Source organism: Argentina silus (genome assembly GCF_951799395.1).
Source record: "Argentina silus genome assembly, chromosome: 1".
Lineage (NCBI taxonomy): Eukaryota > Metazoa > Chordata > Actinopteri > Argentiniformes > Argentinidae > Argentina > Argentina silus.
The window spans coordinates 30,677,122-30,686,234 of NC_139655.1; the positions used below are offsets into that span (position 1 = coordinate 30,677,122).

The following is a 9,113-nucleotide window of genomic DNA, read 5'->3' on the forward strand; positions in this document are numbered from 1 at the left end:
AGGTCGTATTCACTGTCTGCTTCAAGGGTAATTTATTTTTTATATATACATTTTTGTTAACACTTTATTACAGTGAACACATATTAGGCACTAATATGTAGCTTATACGTGTTTTCTTTCTACCCAGCCCCTGAAGACACCCACACACCCACCCACACACACACACACACACACACACACACACAAACACACACACACACTCACACTGCAATGAAATGGAATACCTTGATAAAGAGTTTTTAAAGGGATTACATACTCTACAGAGAGAAAAAGGGAGATGTAGAACTGTACTGTATTTAGGACCACAGGGACCCCCTGGGCAGAGAGACACAAACCACAGGCACTCTCGTCCTGACACAGTGACACACTTTGTGGTTACAGATGTTTTTATTCAGGAAAAGCACTTTGGCACTTAATAAAGCATATAATCAGACTGTTGTATTTGGTAGGAGATTTAACTTCTGTGGGAAAATATCATATTTATTACAAAGTTCTCTGATATGAGTTAATAAAATGTAAATCATTATCATAATATGTTGAATTGTAATTTCTATTCAATAAAATATAGTGCCCGCCATAAGTATTGGAAAGATGAAGCATTTGGTCTTCTTTTAGCTCTATACTATAACAGTTTGGATTTTGTTTTCAGATTGGGTTCACCATTTAGAAAGTACAATAGTTTTTAAGCATACTCTATTTTAGGGCTCCAAAAGTATTGGAAAAAATCATATAATGTGCAAATAAAGTACTCATGTTTAGTATTTGGTCGACAATCCTTTTCATGCAATAACTGCCTGAAGTCTGCAACCCATTGACCCCACCAGATGCTGGGCATATTCTCTGGTGATGCTCTGCCAGGCCTGTACTGCAGCCATCTTCAGTTGTTGTTTGTTTTGAGGTCTTTTTGTCTAAAATCTTATCATCGTGAAATGATATGCATGTTCAATTGGATTTAAATCTAATCTGTCCAGTCAAGAACTTTCCTGCTTTTTGGCCCTGAAAAACTCCCTAGTAGCCATGGCAGTATATTTGAGGTCATTGTCTTACTATATGATGAAGCACCATCCAATGAATTTGTCGGCATTTGCTTGTACTCGAGCCGACAATATGTTTCTGTACACTTCAGAATACATTCTTAATTCATCAATTAAGACAGGTTAGTCAGTTCTTGTGGCACTAGACATGCCCAAACCATACCACCCCCTCCACATGTTTCACAGATGAGGTGGTACAGAATGGTGTAAATCTTGGGCAGATCCTTTTTTCTCCAAACTTTCCCCTTGCACTCACTCTGGTACATCTGCAGGCTTTTTAGACTTTTTTTTAACTTTTTTTTTGCAAACTGTAACCTGACCATCCTTTTTGAGGACAACTAGTGGTTTGCACCTTGCAGCAAAGCCACTGTAGTTCAGCTGATGACGTATTCTGCAGATGGTAATCTCTGACACATTCATGCCTGCCTCCTGGAGAGTGTTCCTGATCTGTGGGACAGTTGTTTTGGTTTTTTTCTTAATTATGGTGAGCATTATTTGGTCATCCACTGTAGAAGTCAAGTAAGTAATTGATAAACACTCTGTGAGATACAGTTCTGTATGTCACCATCAACACATTACACTAATATTCAGCTACAGTACAAAGTTAATATCTGTCATCCATGTTGGTGCTCCAGCATAACAAGAAGGCATTGGGTTCTCCTTTCTCCTCCTGCCTACACCTGCATGCAATTTGACTGGACGTGAGTGGAGAGGGAAAGGGAGAGGGAAGGGGTCTTGGTTAACATATTTAATCCCAATGTAATTTGGGAGGGTGAAAGCAGCATGTCATGAGTAACAAAAGGGGGTTTTGTGGTCGTTTGAAAGGCTTTCATGACAGCTGGGTAACAGTTCTTCTTTTTTTGTTATCATCTTGACAAGCTACAATGATAAGGTGGACAGACTGTGCATAGCTGAAATATTTCCTCTACTGAAGATGATTGTTTGATAAACCAGCAAAATCCTCTTCGTTTCTCATCCAGATACATTCAACTACTACAATTTCTTACATGATTGGTTTATGAAGCATCCTTTCTCACTGTAATATGTTTGTATGGGGGCTGTGTGCAATCATGGGGTCAAGTTTGAGCAGAATATAGCTTCAAAGTGCAAGGGGGAGAGGTGAAGTGAAACAAGTTGTTTGGGCTCAGAGTGTGTTCTCTGCTCAGCTCCTCTCTCATATTTCAGCTAAACGGTCCCCACTGGGACCAAGGAATGCATCAAGGACCATAAATCAGGGCCTTGATAGGAACTTGGCCGTACCACAGCATTGCAGAGCTATGTGATGTAGAGTACAGTAAAGATGTTTTAAGGTGAACATTACCACCATGAATGTGAAGGAACAGGGGGAGGGGAGGGTGGTGGTGGTGGGGGGGGGGGGAGGGGTTGCAACAGTGGCAAAGCAGTGAACACCTCACCTCACCACTTTGCATTCCTTAACTTGCAAATCACTGTGATCATATGAAGAATACAGGCCTCTTTTGTTGGTCTGGCCCTATCTTTCATTTTTACATACGTTGTACAGTACTATAACCCAGGTCCACGTATATACTGTAGCGTAACCACTGAATCAAAGCGCCCCCTGCTGTATCAATGTGTCGTGTCACAGAGGAACATTGTGTGAAAAAGGCCTGTGTGTGTGTGTGCGTGTGTGCGTGCGTGTGTGTGTTTGTGTGTTTCTTGTGACTGTCCTGGAGAGAGGAGTGAGAGTTAATGAAAAAGCCAGCCGGTGCTCTGTGCCAGGTTTGTTTGTCACATCTCCCCTGTCTGCGCCTTATGCAAATGGGCAGGGGGCTGGGAAAGAGGCTCCATGGGAAACTGGTGGAGCTAATCCAGCATGTTGAACAGGGGAGGAGAGGAGGACTTTTTCATAAATGCAACCCCCCTTCCATCAACCTCCCGTCACACACTCCAAGACACACACACACACACACACACACACACACACACACACACACACACACACACACACACACACACACACACAGACACATACACACACACAGACACAGACACACACACACACACACACACACACACACACACAAACACAGACACACACACACACACACACACACACACACACACACACACAGACACACACACACACAGACACACACACACACACACACACAAACGCGCGCGCATACAAGCACACCCACCACCCCACACCTCCCTCTGCAGAGACAAGAACATGGTGTTTTGTCCTTGTGTGGATGCACCCTCTCACATACACATAGGCTGAACACCTGTCTCTTTTCCAACATCCCAAAAGGCATAATATGTGAGTAGGTCCCACGGTTGAAAGAACGTCACTTAATCAAATAGGGTCGATACATGTTTGGAGAGACTGCCCTCAGGGTTTCAGTCGAGGATGTCCAAACATAAAGAAACACTAATAACAGCTGTTGATCATGAAGTGTATGAAGGGAATTAACTGTGCTGAGAATCTCAGACTGTTCATTGAAAGTCCTCTTTTATTCCCCCCCCCCCCCCCAAAAAAAAAAGCATTGGGTTGTAGACCAGCTTATCCAGGACTGACCTGCATCTATTCAAGGCCTATTACTTTGACGTGTTCTGTACTGTATGTGGAGTGAGCGCTTTCACCTTAGAATGACCAATTCTCAAACTCTTCCACATTGATACCAGTTCTTCAACGACCCCAAAATAATGCAATGCACTATTTTTTGGTTTTATCAAAACTATCAGCAGTTTGAATTTGTGCTGTAGTAGAAGATCACCTTATCTGTGTAAAAGATGACAGACGAAAGACATGACTTCAACGTTTTCCTTTGACGTTGCTGCACACCCTCCATACTTGACCTGAGGTTGAGTGACGGGCTTCCCTGAATGGAAGTGGGCCTGAATCCAAGGTCCCGGTCCAGCCCCAGGACTCACAGGTTTGTGTGAGAGTTAGGTCTACTGAGAGTACGCGCTGTTCCTGCCCGGTTGACAGAACCCTGTTCCCCCCTTCTTCTCTCCACCATGCCGTTGGTTACCAAGGGCAGCGCCTCATGTTTCACAAGGCGAACCACAGGGCATAACCTCCACAGGAGGAATGCCGGGAGGAGAGTCAGGAAAAGGCAAAAACAAAGGCAATCAACAAATCCCCTTTGCTTTGTCCTGCGAAACCTAATAGGACCAAACGGCCGTCTACTTGCTTCATCAAATCACTGACAGCAGGCCTTGATAAAAAAGAATGGAAAATATGTAGGATACAAGACCAGCCAAAACCTTACGGACTGCAGCCCTTTATTGAAGCCAGATGTTGACTTAACTGGCCAATTTTGATAAATGGCATAATGATTACCATTATACATTGGGTAATTTTATATCAGTTCAGTCCAACGTTGGTCTTCTTTTATAGCCAAATGAACTCTGCGTTGTGCCCAAGGCCAGGTGTGTGTTTCACCTTGATTATAACAATGGCATGTGTGTCTACGCAGCATCCAACCACAGCGTGCAGGGACCAGAAACCATTTTTTGTTTGTGGTGGCTAATCTTGTGGACACAGCACTAGGGGTTTGGTGATGGCTGGATGTCCAGTCGTGCTTTGAGCTTGTCACATGGGCTATAATAGGAGTTAATTGGAGCATTAGCCTGCTTTTTGCCTTATGCAACATCCTGAATCCTTCTAGGCCTGTGTGAGGCTTACCAGGTCAATACTGGCTGTGACAGTGACCCATATGGGAAGTTACCTCATTTGACCCTCTGCAGTCAAGTCTCAATATGATTAAAGTGGTATCTTTCCCATTTGTCTGGGATCTACTCGACAGTTGGTATGGGACGTGGACTTTTGAAGTTCGAAAAATGTCTGACAAAACGTGGATTTTGCAGTGAATAGCAACTCACTTCAACAACGGCCTCAATTCAGTTTAAACTGGGTGTTGAGACTTATGTAGGAATATAAGCCCAAAGCTACTACTATTAGTCTGACTCCAAAGCATACATGTTTCATCCTTTTCTAAACTCTCAGTGCCCTCCTCTCATCTTGTAATCATTCATCAAAGTAATTTGTCCAGTCCACAATCATATCACACATGCAGAGATGAGGATGTCAGAGGGTCATCTAGGTATGCTTTCTCAATCATTGTGATTGATTCATTGTGATCATTCATTGTGATCGATTTCTTAATACCAGGTGGTTAATGATTTATGACGATGAGATCACTGACTCATGAAACATTGACACAGAGGAAGCGTGTTGTTTGAGAAGTGTTGTGGCCACAAAGAAGACACGAAGTACAACAGTCATTTTTTTGTAGCATAGCTCATTTTATTGTTTAAACAGTTTTGCATAGGAAATATATCCACTTCCAGTAATTGACTGCAGTAAAAACAGCTGCTAGCAGTATAGGCTGGATATAACAGTAACAATCACAAAAAAGTTGAGCCTTTATTTACACTGATTTTAATCTTGTGGCAATTTTAGCCCCTGCACCAAATGTAACCAGCTCGAAGGCATCGCCTACTGCTTACGTTTCTAAATCAATAAAAAGAAGGGATAACAAGGCCTTCGCTATACAGTTCTCAATGGATACCTGTGGTTCCTAGACTGTAAATAAAAAGATATAAACAAAGGTTTCAAATGTCCTCTAAAACATACATTCAGATACATACATACTGTAGACCTTTGCACACGCCTGCAGTGTTACTACAATCACTACTGGAAACTGTTTACATATTGTTTTGTTGGTGTTGTTGTTGTTGTTTTTTTAAATTCACCTTGCAGTGTTTTGCCATAGTAATGTGTGCGCAGAGGGAGTAAAAGTGCCACAAGACCCAAAAGAAATCAACCCTGCTGAGAAGTTGGCGAGCATTCTTTTAAAAATGACATTGTTTCGTTTACTAAGGTTGTACTAAATGTAGCATTGACAATCCAAAGAAACACACTGCCCAAAAGACACATTTCTCTCTCGATGAGCAAAGCATGAGATGGGCGCACTCAGATGACAAAGAGGTTCAAATGAATGAAGCAAAAAACACTCGAATCTCAAATCAAACAAATCAAACAAAACAACAATAAACACAAAGACGAGGTTCGGGAGGAAGTGCCTCTCACATTCTGTTTTGTTGTTGAAGTGTCAGAAACAAAAGATGATCACATTATTTACAATGGACACTCCACTGAGACTGTGAGCTTGAGTAGGCACTGCATTAATATCTTTTATTTGTCTCATTTTCATGAATAATAATAATACATAATATGCTGGTTTTTATGTTCCTGTTTACAACAACCTGATGTTAATCAATACATGGAACACGTGTATTGCTCGGGTAAAAACACACCTCCTGAAGGCGCTTTTCAGCGTGTCCATCCATCTGTCCTCTTAGTCCCTACAGAGCACTAAACATTCAGTCAAAAGAACTACACAGTTATTGCATGAGTGTCACGGGTCCTCCTTGCATAAGGAACAATTGTATGGTTCTCGATGGACACAACAATCATTACTGAATAATACTCATCTCTACCAGGTCTGTCTTGTCAATATACTGTATGTAACTCTGAGAAAACCGCTTCACCCGATAACATACTTTCTGTAGATGTTCAAATTAAACTAGCCCTTTGAAAACAAAGATGAACTCGTAAGAAGTATGCAACGCAAAACATGGTGGAACCTGACAATACCCCTGTTCTCTCTATGAAAGGTCCACCATGACATGGTGGTTCGTTGATTCAAAGGTTTGGAGGCTAAAAGGGCTTTTTTAGAACGTCTATGAGTGCTTGAAGAGCCAGACTCAATCCAGCCTGCATCAGCAATGTCTATGCAGTACATTGCTTAACACCACCACTACCTGCACACACTGGACTCTTGTTCTGAAAACTGGAAGCATCTACCTGGTGATTCCAAAGTACCAAAATCCATTCTTCGATATAATTTGATTATGAGCTGAAAGGGTATGTTTATATGGTACCCCATGAAATACTGTAATGCAGGTTTGAGTCAATTGAGCCTTTGTCTGAAAGACAAAACTAACAAAACTGTGGAAAGTGCAAAAACAGTGATGCCTGCAGGCCAGCCTTGCAGAGCTGGATGACCCCTGACCCCCCAGATACAAGAGCTACACTGTTGTCTGGATGTTATCATGTCTGATCCATGTCAGATTCATCAAAACATTGTCAAAATAGTAGCGCAAAACAGTAGCGTGAAACTTCTAACATTGTTGCGTCAACCTGTAATTATGCCTTTTTATAAGCTGGGCTCCATGGGGAGGACTTTAGTACGATCAAAAAACACATTTAATTTTTCCACAGTAGAACAATCTGTGATGTCACTGAAGACATTACCCTGGTATTCACTGATGACAGGCTCAAATCAGGGGCCTTAACTGTAAAGTGACATGGATATCCCCTACCTTCCACTAGAACACAATCAAACCTCTCTCAAACATCAATTCTTTCTCATTTGAAAACTACAAAATCACATCACACTCTCTATGGCCACACTAACAAAAACAACAATTAAAATATTCATGAAATGTTTCCAAAATGGAAGTTTATAAGCGCTAAACATAAACACACTAATAAAAAAAACCTTCATAATTTTTAAACATTTACGGTTCTGTATAGGATACTTCCCCCTTAATTTTACATATAGGAATATGGAAAATTTATCACATACTTGATTCTATGAATTGGGGAAATCTGGAGAGTTGTAACTCAAGTCCAGTCTCCACAACAAAATTTCTCGCATTTTTCTTCTTAAAATGGAATTGACTTATATTCCTCAGCAAGTTTGAAAGATTTACAAACAAGGGTGTCAAAGAAAAAAAATCTTTAAAAAGTTTACAGTGTACAAACTCCTGTCTAAAAGGCAGGCTTTTCAGAAAGACCCTCATCTTCTCTCATTGTGTAGTGTCAGAGTCATTCTCTCTCTCCCATACATTCTCTTACGCGCGCGCACACACACACACACACACACACACACACACACACACACACACACACACACACAGACGCATGCAAGCAGGCATGCAGGCATACAGGCACACACGCACGCACACACACAGACACAGGCAAGCTAGCACAGAAGCACGCACGCACGCACGCTCGCATGCACATACACACTCACACACACATTACTCAGAGCTGCCAAAGCAGATTTTAACCCCAAGAACTACTGCTATCTTCGCCACCATGGTATTCTCCTTTATACAGCATACAGTCTCCTACACAACAACCCTGACACATTTTCATCACACTCTGGGACAATGCACTTCAGTGGGGTCTCACATGGCCAGAGGCTGCAAAGCACTTGTGTTTCTCTAGAAGAAAAAAGGCATAACAGTGCACATAGAACGGGGTGGCTTCGTTTTTTTTTTTTCTTTTCGTTTTTTTCATAGAATCAAAATGAGCATCTGGATGAAGGAGAGATGAAGCTTGACTTGAGTTTTTATATACTTTCTGGCTTCTCACAGAGAGCTGGATGGTACCTTTTGTTCTAATTTAGCGGGTGTGAAATTTCATGATTGAATAGATTGAATAGAGTGCAAAAGGTGTCAAAAGAGTATCACAGACAGTGTCTGTCTCCATTAGAAAGGTATGTTGTCCTTTTACAACGTGGGAGAGTAATGATTAGAATAAGTAATGCCCTGGAGTACGCCTGAGATTAGATTTTTGTCCGTAAAATGTACGTGCTGGGAGGGGGGGGGCGACGACTATTGCCTATGTGCTGTGTAAGTGCTATATTTTAGTTCTACTGTGTTTCAAGCTATTCCTGGCCTCCAGAGTACAAGTAGCAGATACCCTCCCTCTGTAGTCCATAGCTCATTGCATGATATAGAATACAAGCCTCCTTACCAATACAACACATAACTCACTCCAAAGGGCAGTGATATCTAGTGTTTACAGATTTAGTGCATATATATCTACTACTTAAAAAATACTTTCTAAAGACTTGCCAGACCTAGTCTCAAGCTGATTTTGACCAGTCCCACAAGTAATCATCGGTTTGTGATTGTAGTGCGTGTGTATCAGGTCACTTTATCAATGTTTTAAGGCATCTACTTGGGAATTGCATACAGCGACTGGCACAGTATTAAAGGTAAATGCTGGTAGTTTCCTGCATGTAGCAGACGTGT

General features: G+C 41.6%; 1 protein-coding gene across 3 annotated transcripts in view; it reads right to left on the bottom strand.

Annotated features, from left to right (window-relative positions):
* Nucleotides 1-5,292: 5,292 nt before the first annotated feature.
* The window catches only part of LOC310802182 (nuclear factor 1 B-type), a 69,371-nt gene continuing 65,550 nt past the window's right edge, over nt 5,293-9,113 (bottom strand). For all 3 annotated transcript variants that reach the window (XM_083666475.1, XM_083666476.1, XM_083666474.1), the window contains one exon: nt 5,293-9,113. This exon is cut by the window's right edge and continues 2,465 nt beyond it. The gene's annotated coding sequence lies outside the window, so the exon portion shown is untranslated.